The sequence below is a fragment of the Canis lupus genome, chromosome 1 (genome assembly GCF_011100685.1).
Source record: "Canis lupus familiaris isolate Mischka breed German Shepherd chromosome 1, alternate assembly UU_Cfam_GSD_1.0, whole genome shotgun sequence".
NCBI classification, from domain to species: domain Eukaryota; kingdom Metazoa; phylum Chordata; class Mammalia; order Carnivora; family Canidae; genus Canis; species Canis lupus.
The window spans coordinates 19907343-19927613 of record NC_049222.1 but is presented as its reverse complement, the minus strand read 5'-3'; positions in this window follow the sequence as shown (position 1 = coordinate 19927613).

Here is a 20271-nt window from a genome sequence, read left to right as displayed (position 1 = left end):
AAGAGAAAATCTTCGCAGGAACGTCTATCCTGACAGCCTCAGTTGCCATCGGAGTCTTTGTGACTGCTGGCTGTCACTATATGATCTGTGGGGCGAGAAAACAGCCACCAGCACAACACACTTGAGAAGCCATCCTTACGTTGCTAGCTATGTTCTCTGCTCATGATTGTCCCCCGATTCCTGCACGATTTTAACAGACAAGCCAGTAAGGACCTACAGAGCTGCAGTTGGCTTAATAACTCTGCATTTTCATGGGTCAGTAAATTTAAATTAGCAAGTGTGTGTGAACAATGCCTTGATAAAAACTTAGCCTTCGTTTTGATGATAAAAACTTAGACTTTTAGTCCTGGTTACCTATTGAAAATTATCTATGGATTTACTTAGAAAATATTCAGATGTAGGGGCATCAGACCAACGGAATGAAAAAATGGGGGTGACGCCCCATACTGCTGCATTTAAGTAAAGCTCTACTGGTTGTTCCAATGCACAGCTAGGTTTGAGAAGTACTACCCTATAAGGTCTCATGAACCAGAATGGATCCACAACCTTCAAATAAGGAAGGGCTATATTTTCGTGTTCTCACTCACTAGTTGACTGTGGAACACTCATTCGGATAAATGGTATACCATTAGTCTGAAAGAATTAATACGCTTCTAGGAGTGCTCAGTTAATACAATAAGAATAACTTAAAGACCCAATAATTTTAAACTCTTGAAACAAGGGCATAGTTGTCAGAGGGTAGACGAATATTTAACAGATACGGTGGGAATATCCAAAATGACTTTGCAATATGTCCAGACGGCTTTGCCCTGTTGACTCCACTTGCTGTTTGTGCCCCAGTCTGAAGACTTAGCAGGTGCCTTCTACACCTCACCTTCTTCCTCATCAATGGCGCTTCCATCCCTGAGCAGTCATTTAACTCCAGAGAGCTGCCAGGGCTGTGGAATGCAGCCCTTTAAAAATACTGTATGCACCTCCAGGTCAAAATGTCTTTCATTCACATTCTGCAAGAGGCTACATTTTCATTCCAAGAATGACTTTTGATTTTTTTTTTAAATGATGTTTTCAGAATGGAAAAAATGTGGAAAGATATGGTCTTCTGGGGGAGTAGATCATCCCTGGGAATGACTTGGAATGAGTTTTCCTGATGAGTTATGAGAGCATGAACACATATCCTGTTTTCCTTCTCAATTCAGACAGGTCTGCACATAGATGCCTGTTTGCTCCAACTCATTCATTCTGTTTGCACTCCTCTTTTTAAGACATCTGAAAGGAAACACTGGCTCAAAGGTTCCATCCCAGGTGTGATGAGGATTTCTGGAAGGACAGTTCTTGTCGAACATTATTATTGTCTGCATTTCATGTTCCCTTTCTAAGGAATTCCAAAACGAGTGATCCACTCTCCACATCCCAGATGTTGTTGTAAACCAGAATTTTGGAACATTTGAATGAAAATGCAATCCCCTAAAGTTCAACTGAGTCCCAGCTCTCAAACCAAACACTGACAAAAATGTATTTGTGCAATGGTTCACATGACTTCTTCAGTGCACTGTGTTCCGGGCTGCGTGACTCAGTCCCAAACGAACTGACACACCATACTGTAAATTTTATAACAACCAAACACCAGGATGCTAGAAATGAGGCCTTGGTTCATGTGTTTTGAGAGGCGAAAGTTCTGGAAATATCCTTTAATGTTGATTTTTATAAGACCTTTAAGCAATGTTGTTTTAAAAAACACCTAAAAAAAAAAAAAACAACAACCCTAAGATATTCAAGTCTGTTAAAAAGTTTCCTACATAGCACGGGCAATCATTTCAGTTGGACTAGTAATTTGAAGAACATGTCTTAGGGGATGGGTATTAGTCCTTATTATCTCGTCCAGATTTAAGCAGATCATTTTGGGAAGTGTAAATATCCGTGATTTGAAAGCATTCAAGAGACGGGCCAATATATAATTAGTAAAAAATCCTTTTGCAGGGTTACGTGCAATCTTCAGTGTTAGAATTTAATGCGTGCAAATCTCAGTTTTCCATTCCTCCTTCTGCCCGCCATTCACCTGTGTTTGTCTAATGGAAACCAGTTACTACAGCTCTTGTTACACATCTGTTTCATGCATGTGTGATTACAAGCCGTTTTAGCAACTAGTAAAACTACAGGTGTCTGGGTTTTAATGTAACCATTTTAAAAGAGCAGTTCATGGGCCTCTGATTATTATTTTTTATAGCTGGCAATGTTCCTACCATAGACTGCCAGCTCAGGAGTTAAACGTAAGTCTGTTGTTCTCTCATCTGGTGGGATCTCTGAAACCATTTGTAAATTAATTTTTTAAACTTTGGATCCACACTGCTGAATACAGCTATCATTGTATTCTTCACAGACAGCCTCTACTGCTATTTCTACATGTCTCCAGCAACAAATAATTAACTGGATTTTGAATGCTGGATGTTAAAGTACTAAGTATGTGTATCTATTTGGCTTGCTCACTTCCATACCAGAATAAAGACCACAATTACCATCACATCACTTTGATAAATAATGTTGACACATGGTTTCATAGCAGCTGTAGAATGTCCATCAGTGCCCTTAGAATCAGAAGTTCAGTTCTGTGTAAATGAAAAATTTGATTTGGAGATTTCTTCATTTTACCTCTCATCATCTAAGTGCAGCTGGAAGATGTAAGAGTTCCAAGAACTATTGTAACAACTACTGAAATCCATTATTTACAAATCAGATACTCAAAGAACACATTCATCTGCTCTTAGAAGAGAAAGATTGGTGAGTATGAATCACAAGAGGAGAAAACTGATTTATAGATTAATCTAATTCGATACAATGAGGATTTAAAATGTGTAAAAATCCTGCCCGGTGCCACCAGACTCAGCACACGGTATAGGAGGCACAAGTCAAAATCAATTACAAATTTGACTTTGCTGCACAGTAATAGAGACACGTCGCACTGCTATATTTAAAGCTCTGGTGACATTTCTATTACAAATATAAGCATCATTTTCCAGGGATTTATTGCTCAGCCATAACAATTTTTAGACAGGATCATTTATGAAATTCTAGGACTTGGCTCCCAAACCAGATATTTTTATTTACTTCTTTTAAATTAATAAACAGAGCTTAAATGTTCTGGATGAATGAAAACAAATTAATAGTGATAATTGTGAAAGTTCCCTTTATTAAATAAAGTTTAGCCATTTTACAGAAGCATTAGAGGCTGTAGTTAATTTCTTGGTAATATATTTTCATTTGCCCTTTATCCATAACAGCATGATGATGTTTCTATGGCAGAGATGGAACCTAGGATTGATGACACCCCAAACATTTTAATCCTCCGTATGCTAATTAGTTACTCAAATTAGAGAGAAATTTCCTTCTCCCTTACCATAGCTTTAAAACAGAAAATAAATGAAGACAAACTTTCTAGAATATGTGGGAATTTGACTCTGGCATTATTCCGAATAATCTTTTAAACATGTCAAATCCCTGAATAAAATCCTCAGCAGTGACTCTTGTCTTCCAGATAAAGTCGTAATTTTTAAGGTGCTCCAACCTCTGTTCCCAGCCCCCCTTTCCTCCCGCAGCTTTCCGTGCTTCTCTTTATGACTCCTCATCTACAGCTAAGCTAACTCCCAGCAGCTTCCCAGGCACATCTGACTTACCAGCACTGCTCCTCAGTTTCAAATCCTCCCATGCTCCCAGCCCCTATTCACCTACCACTACCTCCAAAAATAGTTTCCTGATCCTCCTTGCATAAGTAACCTCTTACCCATGAACATGGAAAACATTTGTTTTTTACAGTAGCTATTTATGTCTGTGTTATCTGCATCCTATCCGCCAAAGAGGTGCCCAATGAAAGTTCGTCGAGCACATAAATGAATGAATGAATAAATGTCCGCTATTGAAGACATCGCTTTTTGGACTTATGGTTTCTTTTAGGGTCAGGCAGCAGATAACAGAGTATGACATAGAAATATGTTAATATCGGTCTGTAATATAGAGGCTCACACTACATCCCAAATCTTAGCCCATCCCAAAGTAAATAATATTTTGGCAAAAAAGTATAATGGAAGCAATTTTGATCTGCTTTCGCAGGTCAGACTCTTCTTATTCATCAAGGCTAGGAATACTAACCTGGCCGTATGCTGTACCTGAAATGCCATCTTTATCTGCCCCCTGCCCTTCCTGCCTCAGATGAGGCCGGCGTCATCTCTTGCAACCATATTTTCCTAATAGTCTCTTTGATTCCAACTTCAGCCATCCTTCGGTTCTAACAGAGTGAACCTCCTAAAATGCAGGTGAGGGGGTGCCAGTCCCCTGCTTAGAAGTCTTGTATGACTCAAAGTAAACTTCTCATGGCCTACACATGAGGGTCAGATCCCTTCTGCTGCCATTCTGTGCTTCCACTCCGCTGCTTTCGGGGTGGGGTGCCTTCCCCACTCCATTGCCCCCACTTCCCATGTGTGCCCTATGTTCTATCGACAAACTTCACCTCGCCTGGAAAATGCTGTTATGCCTCCCCTTTGCCTCATCCTCTGCTGCATCTCCCAGGGCCCTTTCATTCAGAATCTACCACATTTCTTTTCTATCTGTTCAAAACACCTCTCTTTCAGTGTGCCCAGCCTTATGGCAAGGACTCGCACTTTCCACTCTACCAGAGTGTATTCTTGAATACGAAAACCGTGTCACCATCATGTTTCTGTCTCCTTGCGTCAATAATCTGGTCTCTTCATGGCTCTTCACACAGTTCTTCATTGCCTTGTGATGCATTCACTCATACCTTTTTGGTGTATAATACACTTTAATGAGAATCGTATTCCTAGGATAAAGAAATAGCTTCAGAAAATTCTGATTCGCAATCATAAGGTAATAATGTGCTTAACTGATGAAGATGGAATGGTTGGCAGACTTGAGTGAAATCACCTCTGTGTCAATTTTTTCCCACATAAAATCTATTGATGAATGAGGGAAACAAGAAAGTTTGATATTTAGCCTCTAAGTTTTTTTTTGGAATCTAGGGCAGTTTGGAATCGAATGGTCTCTGTATGGGTAAGTATAATAATGCCTTTAGTGTTGGTACTTTTATTTAGGTTTGGAAACTCAGGTGGAGTATAATGCCTATGGAGTAAGTGATGACCTCATTCTCCATGGCAATAATCTACCTTTCAGAAAAGGTCAAACAAGCTCCTTTATTTTTTTTTTATTAACCTCTTTATTTTGAAACAAGCTCCTTTTGTAGAGAACAAAAGTAGGCTTGAATTTAACTTTGCTGGTTGTCTGGACTGTAAAAATGAAAGTATAAGCCAAGCCACCAAATGAAAAGAAACAGGGGGTCTCTTTCATTTGGAAGAGAAATTGTAAAACACTGCTCACACCAGGCATTTATTCATTTTTATATTTAATGCATTTTAAGAGTTGCTATTGTAACTCTAATATTTTAAATACGTGTGTGTGTGTATGTGTGTGTGTGTGTGACTAAGGCTAGGATTCTGAATGTATGATGGATAGCTCATTCTCAAGATGCAAAAGCCCAAGCACTTTTATGTATAAAGTCCTTTTCTATTGGTAAGGTTTTATAATTCCCTAAGGAGATATTTTAGCACATGCCTAATGTTAGATTTCTACAAAGGGCAAGTGAACATTCCTTAGATGGGATGGAACTCTCTAATGACATTGGAGGTGAGGATGGGGGATTACTTTAGCCTGATAATCCCAGAAATTCTGCATTATGGCATTTGGTGACAGAGAACTGTGCTCGATTTATCTTACAGATAGGAATACAATGTCCACAGAATGAAAATAACTTCTCTAGACAGGAGCCAATCTGGACCAAGAGTTGTAATTTTCTCAATGCCCAATTTTTATCACAAATCATTCTTCTCACCATGATAAATTTGGGGGGTTTCCTCCTTAGTAAACACTGTGATCTATCCCTTTAATTGATTTTATTCCCTTTTGAGCTTGGCAGCAAGTTGGAGGTAAGCACAGCTGCCTGACTGCTGAGCATGCTTCCAGATGCTTTCAGATTGAGACAGAAGCTCTTTTATCCTGTAAACTCCAGCTGAATCAGGAGGCCAGAGGTCAGGACTACCTGTACACATTTTCTTTAACATCTCCAGCCAGCTTTGCTGACAGAATTGTATGGCTCCACATGTCCTAATTCAAGAGGGACTTATTTATCCAGGGATTACTGGTGAATTACAGCATGTTGGAAGTATCACAAAGCTCTATAAATGAGTCATCTAGACTTAATGGCAAAGAAGGTTTTACTTTGCATATTCTTTATGACAGTGTTGTCCAACAGAACTTTCTGTAATGATGGAGATGCCCCTTATTGGTACTGTTCAACATGGTAGCCATATTAACACGGGACTGTTAAGCACTTGACATGTAGCTAGTGTGACTGAGGAAATGAATTTTCAATTTTATTTAATTTAAATTTAAATAGGCCCATGTGATTAGCAGCTACCACACTGGACAGAGCAGCTCTAGAATAAATATGTGCTTGGAATGTGACAGAGACAAAAGTTTTATAAATGGTTGTTAGTTATTAAGAATAACTAATGTTTCTTATATTTAACTGACATATATCCTCATTGATACATCAGTGTAATGGGATGATTAATAATGGTCTGTGTAATAATATGGCTGAATCATTCATTGAAACTATAGTGCTGCAGTCAAATAATGAACCGGTTTGCATCATTTCTATTATTTTAGAGTCAGAGCATGTTTTAGAAAACGAAAGGCAAAGGACATTGATTTGAATTGGGCTCTACCATTTAGATTTGAATCTGGCTCTAACTTTGGGCGATTAAAAATATTTATTGGAGTTTAAGTTCTTTTCTTTTTTTTAATTGCCAGCTTGCTTTTTCATTTTCTCTTCCTTTTTGTATCAATTAGCTATTACCTCGTTAATGTTGCATAAAAACCACTCCAAAATTCAGTGACTAAATAAAACAATTGCTACTTCTTGTTCATGCACCTGTGTTTTGTCAAACTGCAGATATTTTGTAGATCTAGGCGAGGCTCAAATTGTGTTGTCACCAAGCTGCAAGTTAGTCTAGGTCCACTCCACGTGCCTATCATGCTCGCAGGCCCCAGGGGCTGGTTTGAGCACGTTATTTTCATGGTGATAGTAGAAGTGCAGAAGATAAGCCAAAGTGCACAATCTCTGATAATTTCAAGTCTGCTGATATCTTATTGGTGAAATAAAGTCGTATGACCAACCTTAATATCAGTGGAGCAGGATATTATACTCCTCCCATGGAGGTGCAAGGAGAGAATGGGTATTTGCCAAACAATCATTTAATTGTCTGGCTGCACTCTCTAAAACCTCACCTTCCCCAAGTAATTGGCATCTAACACTTGATAAGCTCAGTGTTCATTTGTAAAATAAGAATAATAGTAATGATGCCTGCTTCACCGGATTATTTTAGGAGTGCTTAAAATCTTAGACGAAAAGCTGTTTAAAAACTAAACTATACCAAGTGAAAAAAATGATCATTATTATTTTAAGGAATATTGTCCCCTTTCATAGTTGTCACCTTATAAACAGAACAAACCTTAAAAAGTACATTTCTTTATCCTACTCTGGATAATGAAACTTAAAGCTATAACCTTCCAATACTGAATCAAATAACTTACCCACTGGCATATAAAGGAAGCAAGTCAGTTTACCTGCTCGAGTGAATATTGTTACTGACTCTTCAGGATTCATTCCATACCTTCTAAGTAAGAAGCAGCAGTGCGGTCAGAAAAGCTGACCTCTGCTTAAAGAATGGACCAAAAAAAAAAAAAAAAAAAAAAGAATGGACAAGGTTTGGTCTAAGGATAATCCCATCCTTTTTGTTAGTCCTGTTTGGAAATGAATATGTAATGTAGTTTTATCCAATGAGACCCAGCTAGAGGTTTTTGGAGGTTTCCAAGGATGTTTTTCTACTCTTGAGTTATGGGAAACCATTTTTTCTCCCTCTAAATGTGAGTGAAGAAGTAATTTGTCTTTGTTGCTGTTAGTAGGTATCCTGCAATTCTGGGTCAGAGAAAGGCTGAGCTAAGAGAATCACAGAGAAGTAAAACTGCAGTCCTAATAGGACCTTGCCCAAAGCATACTTTACCTGTGAACTTTGAATTATGTGATTTATTAATTGTGGTAATCATTTAAGCCTCTTTGAATCAGCATTGTATCTTGGTTCTCTTTTAATTATTCATGCTACTTCATTATTTCCTTTGCCATTCATTCATTCATTTGTTCATCTAATATAATCGTATGAAGGTCAATGGGGTGCAGAGGTCATTCTGGATATTAGGAAAGATGTAAAATAAACTTAAGAAACAAATTTTTAGCAATTTTTGGTAAAAATCACAAAGTGGATATATGTTTTAGCAAAATCCTCTATTTCAAACACTTGGCAGCCAAAGATGGGATTTTTTTTTTTTTTTTTGAAGGGAAAACCAAAATGATATAGCTAGGTACAAAAATGAGTAAACATATCTGCAGATCACAAATAAAACAGAGATATAAAGTGTGATCAGGGATGGAGGTACGGACCTGCCAGCTTCCATCTCTGGCAACAGGCAGCAGCAGCCTGGAGCCTACTGCATTAAGGCGGAGGATAGATCTAGCCAAGCTTACAGCTCAAAGCCAGGAACTGAGGTAGGCCCACCACTTTCTGAAATGAGATTGACAAAAGTTATTGCTGACTCACTGCCTGAAGTCATAGCTTTATAGGACTCCATGGGCCCAGGCAGACAAGCAGACAAAAACACTGTCTCAGTGCAAAGAACTGAGCCAACCCCTCTGATGATCAGATTTGTGGTGTCTCTGAAGTCATGATGGAGCATGAGAAAGAATACACTTCTGTATCACCTGGATGTTTACTAGGTGTCAGTCTCAGCAGTAGACTGGGAAGCCAGAACCCAGGAAGATAGATAAAAAGAGAAAAGGAGATAGAACGGAGGGAGAAGAGAAAAATCCTGTGTTAAAATAAATATCCAAACCACGAGAAGAAATCTAATGCCAAACAAAATAACCAATGAAATCACCAAACAGAAGAGGAATTGATTTAATGGTATAGTCAGAAAAAGACTAAAATGAGAATTTTAGAATGTTTAGAGATAAATAAAAAGATTATATTCATTAAAAAGAAAAAAGATTATGAAACAAAGGCAGAATTGAAACAGGGATAGAGGAAGACATTAAAAAAAATAAGGATAAATAAAAATAGGGGCATCTGGGGAGGAGCTCAGTTGATTAAGTATCTGTATCTGCCTTTGATTCAGGTCAGGAGCCTTGTGTCAGGCTCCCTGCTCAGCCAGAGCCTCCTTTTGCTTCTGCCTGACAGTCCCTCTGCTTGTGCTCTCTTTCTCTTGTCAAATAAGTAAATAGAATATTTTTTAAAAACTATAAAAATAAAAATATAGCTATTTAAATAAAAGTGAGGCTCAATAAATGTAGTAACATCTGTAAGTGGACAGTTGGTATTTTAGATGTAAATACTAAGTAATAGTCCATGTCTCAGCACCAAAGCTTCAAGAAATAAATGTACTATGTCTTTCTTTCTCTATTTCAGAGAATAGAAAAGAAAGAAAAACCATAACCTCGGGAAAAATATTAAAAGGAGAATAAAAGGAAGAGATATAGATTAATCATACTTGTAAACATAGTGACATGCATCCTAAATAAAATAATATCAACTTATATCTACTAGCGTATTTTTTAAAAACATGAATAAGTAGAGTTTACTTTATTGGAATGTAAGACTAATTTAACATCAGAAAATAAACTAATGTAATTTGCATTAGCTGATGAACAGAGAAAAAGGATGTGATTATCTTAATAGATGCAGATAAAAGTGGTAAAACTGTATTTAAAAAACAAGAACAATATACAAAACTCAGAGTAAGAAATAAAAGGAAGTTTTCCAAATCTGAAAAGTGAACAATGAAAAACTTTGAGCAACTTCATATATCTGTGAACTATTAATTAGAAGCCTTCCATTTTGGTTAAGAAAAAGACAACAATGAATGCCCACTATTAATACTCTTCAGTACTCTTTACTGGCAGTCCTAGGCAGTAAAATAAGACCAGAAAAAGAAATATAAGTAAGTATAACTACACACATTGGAAAGGAATGTGTTCTTATTTTAGGTAATATAATTGTTCTACATAGCAAAATCAAGAAACTCTATAGACAAATCAGTGGAATTAGCAGGAGATTTTAGAAAGGTTGTTGGATAAAACATCAATATACAAAAACTGAGTAGTGTTTCTTTCCACATGAAATAACTAATTAAAATATAATTAAACATGACATGTTCCAAATAGTAACGAATACTGTAAAGTACCTAGAAATAAATTTTAACTGAAATGAGCAAGATCTGTATGGAGAATCTTACAAAAACGTTCTTGAAAGACTCACAAAAATAATCAGATTAGAAAGATAAACCAATATCCTGGATGAGAAAAATTAAGATTGTGAAGATATTAATCCCTATCTCCACAACTGATCTATGAATTCAATGCTATTTCAATAAAAAAAAATATCAACACATGATTCTTAAACTACTAAGACACAAAGAACCAAGAAAAAATAGTGTAATTCCAAAAAGTAATAAAATAGCAGAACTAGCTATACTAGTTCAATAAAAATGGATATACTCATTGGTTTTCCATGGTATTCGATGCTTAAAGAAGGCAATGCTTAAAAACAAATTCTAGAGTGATTAAATATCCCAAAGTTAAGGATACCTAATACCTTCAGAAAAAAAAGGAATATATCTTTGCAAGGGCAGATATCTTCTTTAAACAAGATGCAAAAAGCATAAATCATAAAGGAAAAGATTGATAATAATATTAAAGTGTCATCATGAGTAAAAAAGAAACTCCAGAAGATAGTTAAAAATAACAAATAAACAACTAGACACTGGGAAAAGATATTTGCAACTCAATAGCTAACAGATACTATCCAAGATACATAATGAGGTCCTATAAATCACTAAAAAAGAAATAATCTAATATAAAAATAAGCAAAGGATATGAAAAATCAATTCACAGAGTAAGTAACCCAAAAAGTTAATATCTACATGAAAATATGCTAATCTCACTAGGAGTCATTGGTATTTCAATTAAAACCAATGAGATAAAGAAGAAACAATTTGACAAGTACATGAAGTCATAGGACTTATCAAAACCACTTTTGAGAGATATTTGCCAATTCCTAGTCAAGGTAAAGGGAATTTTTACATATGTATATCACGGAAACTCTCATACTTTGGTACAAGAATGCCAATGCAACATCGTATGTCACTGTGGTTTGCCACAGGGAGAATGGGTTTTAAAATCTGATGTATTTCTGCAAAAGAAGTCTTTATGGCTCTTAAAGTGACTGTGCTAAAGTATCACATTTAACAATTAAATTTCGAGTAATTTTTTTTTTAATATTTTTTTTTAATTTTTATTTATTTATGATAGTCACACAGAGAGAGAGAGAGAGGCAGAGACATAGGCAGAGGGAGAAGCAGGCTCCATGCACCGGGAGCCCGACGTGGGATTCGATCCCGGGTCTCCAGGATCGCGCCCTGGGCCAAAGGCAGGCACCAAACCGCTGCACCACCCAGGGATCCCAATTTCGAGTAATTTTAAACAACACAAGAAACAAGTGTAGAATAATAGATACAGTATGGTACCATTTATATGAAGTTTGACATCATGAAAAGAAGTGTTGTAGATTGTTATTGAACATTTATGTGTGGGAATGATTAACACTAGATGGGGGATATTCAGGTTATTTGGATTCAGATTAGTGGTCACCTCTGGGAAAGGGAATAGGAAAGTGAGATAGAGAAACAATGACTGGACAGGCTTCAATATTTTATTTTTTATTATTTTATTTTATTTTTTTTAAGATTTTATTTATTTATTCACGCAAGGCACACAGAGAGAGGCAGAGACACAGGCAGAGGGAGAAGCAGGCTCCATGCAGGGAGCCCGACGTGCGACACGATCCCAGGTCTCCAGGATCACACCCTAGGCTGAAGGCAGCACTAAGCCGCTGAGCCACCTGGGCTGCCCTGACAGGTTTCAATATTTTAAAGATTATTTACATTATTTATTGAAAAGATCAGAAACAAGTGTATAAAAGTGTTAAGTTTCGACAAAGCTGAGGAAGAGAAGGGATACACGGAGTTCCATCTTCTCTGTTATTTGTCATCTCTGATATATTTCATGAGGAGGATGAAGGAGAGGGGATGAGTAAGATTTTCAGGTGATGAATATGGATTTGTGAATGAAGAAAACATTGGAGTGCAAACAGTATTACAGACAATGAGGCTTCTGATAGAGCTGTTGCTCGGCTTCACGAGGTGTGTTTTTCCATGTCTCCCTGTCTATCACCTTTACCCACTTCCAGCTCAATATGCACTTCTAGATTCAGACAAGTGGGGAAGGAGAAAGCCAGTATTTCCAGGCACACTCTTTTTAGTGGGCAAGTGTGTGTGACTGGAATTCACTTGTCAAGATTACAGAAACAAAAGGTATTTTCAGATCGTAATTGTCTGGGGCTTTAGGAGGTCATGGAGTTCTGGACTCAGTGGGTCCACAGAGGTGGTTAATAGGGTTGGGGAAATATATTTATATATATATATTTCCAGAAGGTGAATAGAAATTGAACAGTTGCCCAAATTACAACTACCAGGGCTAAGTTATATTTCCTTTTTTACCTTTGCATGGAAAATATTGGTGACATGTGGTTTTACCAGCTACCTCTCCCTGTTAAGGGGCTTTCATGGACTCTAGTAACATATAAGAATGTTTGAGCATCTCAGGGGGAAAAATAAGAGAATAGTCCAGAAGCTTTGTGGGAAAGATTGGGAAATAGAGGTTTATATCAATGTCTCTGGAAAAAAGAGATACAGGGAGAATTCATGATTTACTCAGGCTCATTCAGTCAGATAATGGCAGGGCCAGGGCTTAAGCCTGGTTCTCCCCATAGATCTGCTCAAGTGTTCTTCCCATAGGTGACAATCCTCTGTCCAGTGTTAAGCCAGGCTACTCAGCGTTAGGTCAGGCTCTAGTTCCAATGCTTTGCGGCAAGCTGAGCCAACTCTGGATGCGTAGGCAATGTGTCGTGGTAGCAAGAACAGTGGACTTTAAGTCATCTCTCTGTTTTTGAGTCCTGAAAAGTCTACTTACTGGCTTATACCTTTGTCTTCTTCTTCCTTAGAATAGAGTTGCACCAAAAAAAACATCTGTCTATGCAGGGATTATTTCTTGGCACCATCCTTCCACCTGTCCACCTGTCCAGATGTGGTTCATGTCACTTGTTCTAGCCTTTGAATGAGAGCAGAAGTTCTATATACCATTTCTGAGCCAAGGAGTTTAAATGCACGAATGCTTATTCCACTCCCTCTTTCCCCATCTGCTTACTGGGTGCAGAAGATTTGAAGTCTAGAGGAAGGTGAAGTCCCAGATGCAGAAAGCCTGGATCACCGAATCACTTCATGGATGACTCTCCACCAATCAAGAACACCTGTATGTGGCTGTAAGCTAACACACAAAAATAAGATCTATTGTATTAGGTTGGCAAATTTTTGGTATTTCTTTATTGCAGCTGCTAGCATTATCCTAACTAGTGCTAGTTCTGTGACCTTTCATGTGTCATTCATTTTTCTGTGCATCAGTTTCCTTATCTGAAAAGAGAATAACAGTCCCCAGATTCATACAGGATTATTGTGGATCTCTGATGAGATGTAAGAAGAGGTGCTTTATAAACTGTAAGATGGCATTTTTACTATCTCTGAAGCGAATTGAGGGCAGCCACTTAGAGCTCCACGATTTAAATATCCTCCTAGCAATTATAGGGAGCAGAATAGGAATCATTCTGCAGCTGCCAACCAAATAGAATCAACTTTAGCATTTAACCATGCCACTATTTCTCGGTAATTCCTTAAGCTTCATGCTTGCTCCCGATTAGTGACACCTTTTCAATCAATCATTCAATCAATCAGTAAAACAAACAAATAATCCATGGTTGTTCAGTACCTGCCAGGCTCAGGGTATGCAGCTAAGCTGTTCCTGATTTTTATGCATTTAGTTCCAGTGATTAATATCAACCTTGATGTCTGTTTCCCCATTCATGGAGAAAAGGATGAAAGGCATAGAAAAATAAAATAAAATTGTTCATAATCCAACTTCAGTGATAATCACACATAGGTGAATATTTTTTAAGCCTTTTGTTTTCTATACAGATGTAAAATTTTAATTCAATAATGGAGAACATAGTCCACATACAGCTTTGTAAATAGGACTTTTTCACTCAAAATATCATGGACTTTTATTTTACAGTCAATAAATACACAACTACATAATCATTTTAGGATTTTACTGTTTGGATATTTGATAATTTATTCAACCAACTCTCTATTGATCAACGTTTAAGTCATGTAATATTTTTTGATACTATAAGTGACACTGTGACATTATTTTCTTTGTATAATGTACAGATCTTTGGCATATTTTTTGACTAATCCCTCAGGGGAAAAAAAAAATCCTAACATTGCATTTCTGCATCAAAGTACATGCATGTTTTTAAGGTTTTTTTATTCAGGTGCCCAGTTACTCCAGAAACAGGTTTATCTTTCTAGTTTCCAATAATGCTAAGTATTTACATTTCTATTTAGAATTCTCTCTGTATGAAAAAGTGAAAAGGCAATTAGCACCCTGTGCAGTATTTGTTTTGGCCTTGACATCCCAGAGCATAGATTTGGGATATGCTCCTCTCAATACTCCTTTTTTCAGGGTTTGAGCCCCTGTGCTGCCCCTTTCCTGCTGCTGAGCATCTACACAACCCATGCTTGCAGACTCTACTCCATACTCCATATAAAATTGCTCTTTGCCTCTTATCCTCTGTATCTTTTTTCTCCATCAAAGCTCTAATGCTCATAGTGAAGGTTTATCTCCTCTAATAGTTAGAGGCGGTGGGGGGGGGCATTCTTTTAATTTAGGTAATTCACACTACCTGAATGTCATTTTAAGTGGCTTCATGGGTTAGCTGTCTCAACAGGCTTTACCTAAAGGATCATTTTAGTGAAAGGCTTCTCTTCTCAGTTCCAGACACCAAGTTCTAGCTACATAACAAGGCCTTACTTTTAAGTATTTTGGAATTTATATTCATGCCATTGATTGTCTTCCAAACTATCAATAAAAAAAGTCCTAGCAGTTCCTTTCTGAGTGGCTGGTTGTGTTCTATAGGATAGAACAGGCCTAATCAATAAATAATGCATTAATCACATGCAACAATTTTCATGATGTGGAGGTTATAATCAAGGTGATCATTGGTAGTATTGATCTCCCATTGCATATGCGATAGTTATTTCTTTCCCCACGAAACAAAGAAAATGCAATCTAGCACTCATGAATTTTATAATTCAAATGAAACAACACAGATAATAGATACAGAAAGTGGTATAGGAAATAAGTATATTCACAATATACATGAAACATCTCAACTGTCATATTTCGCTGACGGGACTGCTTATTGACCCTTTCTTGGTGTGAAAATGGACCAAGTCAAAATGAGTAACAAGTAACAATGAATTAAATATTTCTTGCATTTCTTTTCATTAGTCTCTAGGTAAATATAATTAAAGAATATTAGAGGGTATTGTGGTCTTATTTATATCCTGACCATAAATGCCACATAGGATGTGGGCATTTTTCAGAAAAATTGATATGACTTGGCAGAAACATTTACACGTCTCTGTTCTCTCTCCCCCACCACCACTTTATTGAGATATAGGGGACATATAACATTATGTAAGTTTAAGGTGTACAATGTTAGGATTTGATACATGTATACATATTGCAAAACGATTGCTACAGTAAGATTACTTAACACTTCTGTTACTTAACATAATTACTCTGGGTGTGTATGTGTGCACCTGGGTTGAGAACATTTAAGGTCTATTCTCTTAGCAACTTTCAATATACAATTTGGTACATATAATATACAGAGAATATATATACCATACTATATATGTATTATGCCATATATATACATATATATAGTAGCTGTAGTAACTATATGGTACAGTAGATCTCCAGAACTTATCCATCTTATGACTGGAAGTTTGTGCCCTTTGATCACTACCTCCCATTTCCCTTCACCCTACATTCTGTAGCAACCACCAATCTACTTTTTGTTTCTATGAGTTCAGCTTTTTAAGATTCCACATATAAATGAGATCATGTGGTAGGTCCATTTTGCTGTCTGACTTAATAGCAAAATGCTCTCTAGTTTCCTCCATGCTGCTCCAAATGGTAGGATTTGCTTCTTTTTCACAGCTGAATAATACTCTATTTCATGCATGCATGCATGTGTGTGAGCACACACACACACACACACACACACACACACACTGCATTTTCTTTATCCATTCTTCCACTGAAGGATGCTTAGGTTGTTTCTTTGGTTCTATGTTTTTGGTATTGTAAATAATGTTGTGGTGAACTTCAGGGTGCAGATATCTCTTTGAGACAGTGATTTCATGTCCTTCATGTGTATACCCAGAAGTGGGATTGCTGGCCCATATGACAGTTCTATTTTTAATTTTGGGGGGAACCTCTATACTGTTATCCATAGTGGCTGCACCACTTTGCATTCCCAAAAATAGCACAAAGGATCCCTTTTCTCCACATCCTCACAAGCACTTGTATCTCTTGTCATTTTGATAATAGCATCCTAAGAGGTGTGAAGTGATATCTCACTATTGTATTTGCATTTTCCTGGTGATTGATGAGTGATATTGAGCACCTTTTCATGGACCTGTCTTTTGTATATCTTCTTTGGAAAATGTCTATTCAGGTCCTTTGCCCATTTTCTTAATCGATTATTTTTCTTTGGGGATTTTTGTTGTTTGGTTTTACTATTGAGTTGCATCTGTTACTCATATATTTGGGATGTTAACCCCTTATCAAATGTGTGGTTTTCTCATTCTCTCTCATTGTGTTTTATTTTGTTGTTTCTTTTGCTCTATAGAAGTGCTCTAGTTTGATTTAGTCCTACTTGTTGATTTTTGTTGTTGCTGCTTGTGTTTTTGGTGCCCTATCAAATAATCACTGCCAAAATCCATGTCAAGAAGCTTTCCTCTCTATATTTTCTTCTAAGAGTTTTATGGTTTCATGTCTAACATATATGTCTTTAGTCCATTTGAGTTAATTTTTATGAGTAAAATAAGAAAGGGATCCAATTTTATTCTTTTGCATATGAATATCCAGTTTTGCCAACACCATTTATTAAGGAGACTATTTTTTTCCCTTGACTTCCTTGTCAAATATTAGCTGCCTGTGTATGCATGGGTTTATTTCTCAGCTCTTGATTCTGTTCCATTGGTCTATGTGTCTGATTTTATGCCAGTAGCATACCATTTTGATTACCATAGCTTTGTAATATAGTTTGAAGTCAAGAAGTCTGATATCTCCAGCTTTGTTCTTCTTTCTCAACATTGCTTTGGCAATTTGAGGTCTTCTGTGATTTCATATGATTAGCATTATTTTTTTTATTTCTATGATAAATGTCATTGGAATTTTGACAGGGATTAAATTGGATCTCTAGAGTAGTGTGGACGTTTTAACAATATTAATTCTTCTAACCCATAGACAGTATATCTTTCCACCTCTTTGTGTCTTTCTTCCATTTCTTTCAGCAATGCCTTTAAACAGTTATGCTCTTAATTATCAAAGAATCCTTCAGGGAACTTAACCTGTTTGCAAGAGTTATAGACCTTTTACAGGATATTTATTACTAAAAATCTTACTAATTCATGGTTTTTAGTTATATGAGTTCTGCTATTCTAGCTGGATGAGAGATAATTGGAGTTTGGGATATTAAAATATAATTCTGTTGACTCATTGTGGTAATGCAAGTAATCAGAGGAGCATACATGGCTTCCATAGATGTAATAAGAGATTTTTTTATTATGTAGAAGATTAATAACATCAATATTATACTTTATTGAAAAAGCAAGTTAAAGATTGTGGTAGCAGCCATCAAATACTAGTAGAACAGACTTTGGTAACTACCTGGAAGTTGGGTGCTGACCTATTAAGTACCTAAAAATGTGGAAGTGACTTTGAATTGGGTAATGGGCAGAGGCTGGATAAGTTTTGGGAAGGATGATAGAAAAAGCCTAAAATGCTTTGAACAGACTGTTAGTAGAAATATGGATGTTAATGACTGTGCTATTGAAGATTCAGAGGAAAGTGAGAAGTATGGTAGAGAAAACATCTATCACCTTAGAGAATACCTAACTGTCACGAATACACAGCTCGTAGAATCCTGGAAGTTAAAGGTACTGCTGGTGAGGGCTCAGAAGGAAATGAGGAACATGTTATTGGAGACTGGAGGAAAGGAAATGTTTATAATACAGTAGTAGAAAGCTTAGGAAAATGTGTCCTGCAGTTACGTGGAAAGCAGAACTTGTCAATGATTAATGTAGATATTTAACTGAGAAGATTTCCAAGCAAAGTGTTGACGGTGCAGTATGGTTTCTCTTGTTGCTGAGTAGAAGATGTGGGAGGATAAACAGAGGGAAGAGACTGATATACAAGAAGGAACCATGACTAGATGACTTAAGAAATGTTCAGCCTATCCAGATTGCAAAAGATGCTAACAGTAATAGATGCACGCTGCCAGGAAACTGCATTGGAGAAGAAACTGAGGTGTGATGGGAAGACCTTTGGCTAAAATCTCAGAAAGATTAAAAGGTCAGAGTATTCATTCACACAAAAGGCTCTTTGAAAAGATTAAGTATGTGACTCCTACATCCCCTCAGGCAGCTCAACAGAAGCCAAAATAGAGATGGGATTATCAAGATAGACTCGTGGAGAAGCTTCTGTGTATGAGTGACATAAACAGGAGACCACAAAATTTTTGATAATTTTATATTACCAGAAACACTGTCAGTTTGTACTGAGAGGGGCAGAAAGAATACAAAATGAAAGAAAGCTATTGAGCCCCTAAAATTCTACAGGCAGGAAATGGGTTGATAAAACTATTTGGCTACGAATATGTGCTACTTTTCATGAAAACTCAAGGCTTCCACCTGGTCCCCCTACCTCAGTCAGATTAATTTTGATCGCTTGGGATATGACACCCCTTAGCTTAAAATTGAAAATGGATACCCTCAACCAGAAGAATAATGCCTCAGCCTGGCACCCAAGGTTCTCTACAATCTAGCCGCCACTTGCATAAACAGCTTCTGATTCAGAAAAAATAGTTTTCGAAATTCTTCCATGAATATTGCTTATCACAGCTTCCAGACATATTCTTATGCTGTTTACCGCACTGGGAATATACTTCCCAATCCTCTGTTTCTCCTCTCTAAGTCTACACCCAATAAATCCTTTCTTGAGATAGTAATAGCTCTTTTTGAAATTTTAACATTCTTGTCACTCTAAGGAGATTAAATCCCTGAGGCTGTGTATAATATCTTACTTACTTTTTTAATAGTACTTGATTGAGGTGTAATTTATATACTGTAAAATGTTTAATGCATCTCAGTAATTTTTCACTTATAGCCATCTCCCAGATCCAGATAAAGAACACTTCAGTCAGCTCCAAAGTTCCCTTGTGTCTTGACAGGCAACCATTATTTTGCTTTCTATCCCATATATTTGATTTGTTCTTAAATTTCATGGGAATAAAATCATACCATATATATTCTTTAGCGTCTGCCTTCTTTTGCTTAAGATAATATTTTTTAGATTCCTCTATTTAGATTTGATGAGTGTATCAGTAGCTCCTTTATTACCTTTATTAATAGCTTACTACTCAGTAAAAAAGGAGAAATAACTACTGATACATCCAATAACATGGAATGAGCCACTGACACAATCAGTAACATAGATGTCCATGGATATCCACTCTTCTGTTGATGGACATCTGTGATGTTTCTGGTTTGGGGCTATTATAAATAAAGAACCTTCTTTTTCAAGAGTCTTCTGGGCCTAGGCACTTATCCATCTTGGGTACATTTGTAAGATGGAATGTATGTGTACGTTTAACTCTAGAAACTGCCAAGCAATTTTTAAAGTGGTTGTACATTTTAGAGTCTCACTGAGAATATATGAGAATTCCCATTGATCCATCTGCATACCAGCACTTGGTCCGTCTTTACAGCTTAGCATTTGAGTAGGTGCGCAGTTATATCTCTATGTGGCTTTTAATTTTCAATTCTTTGATTACTAATGATTTGGTCTGTCTTCAT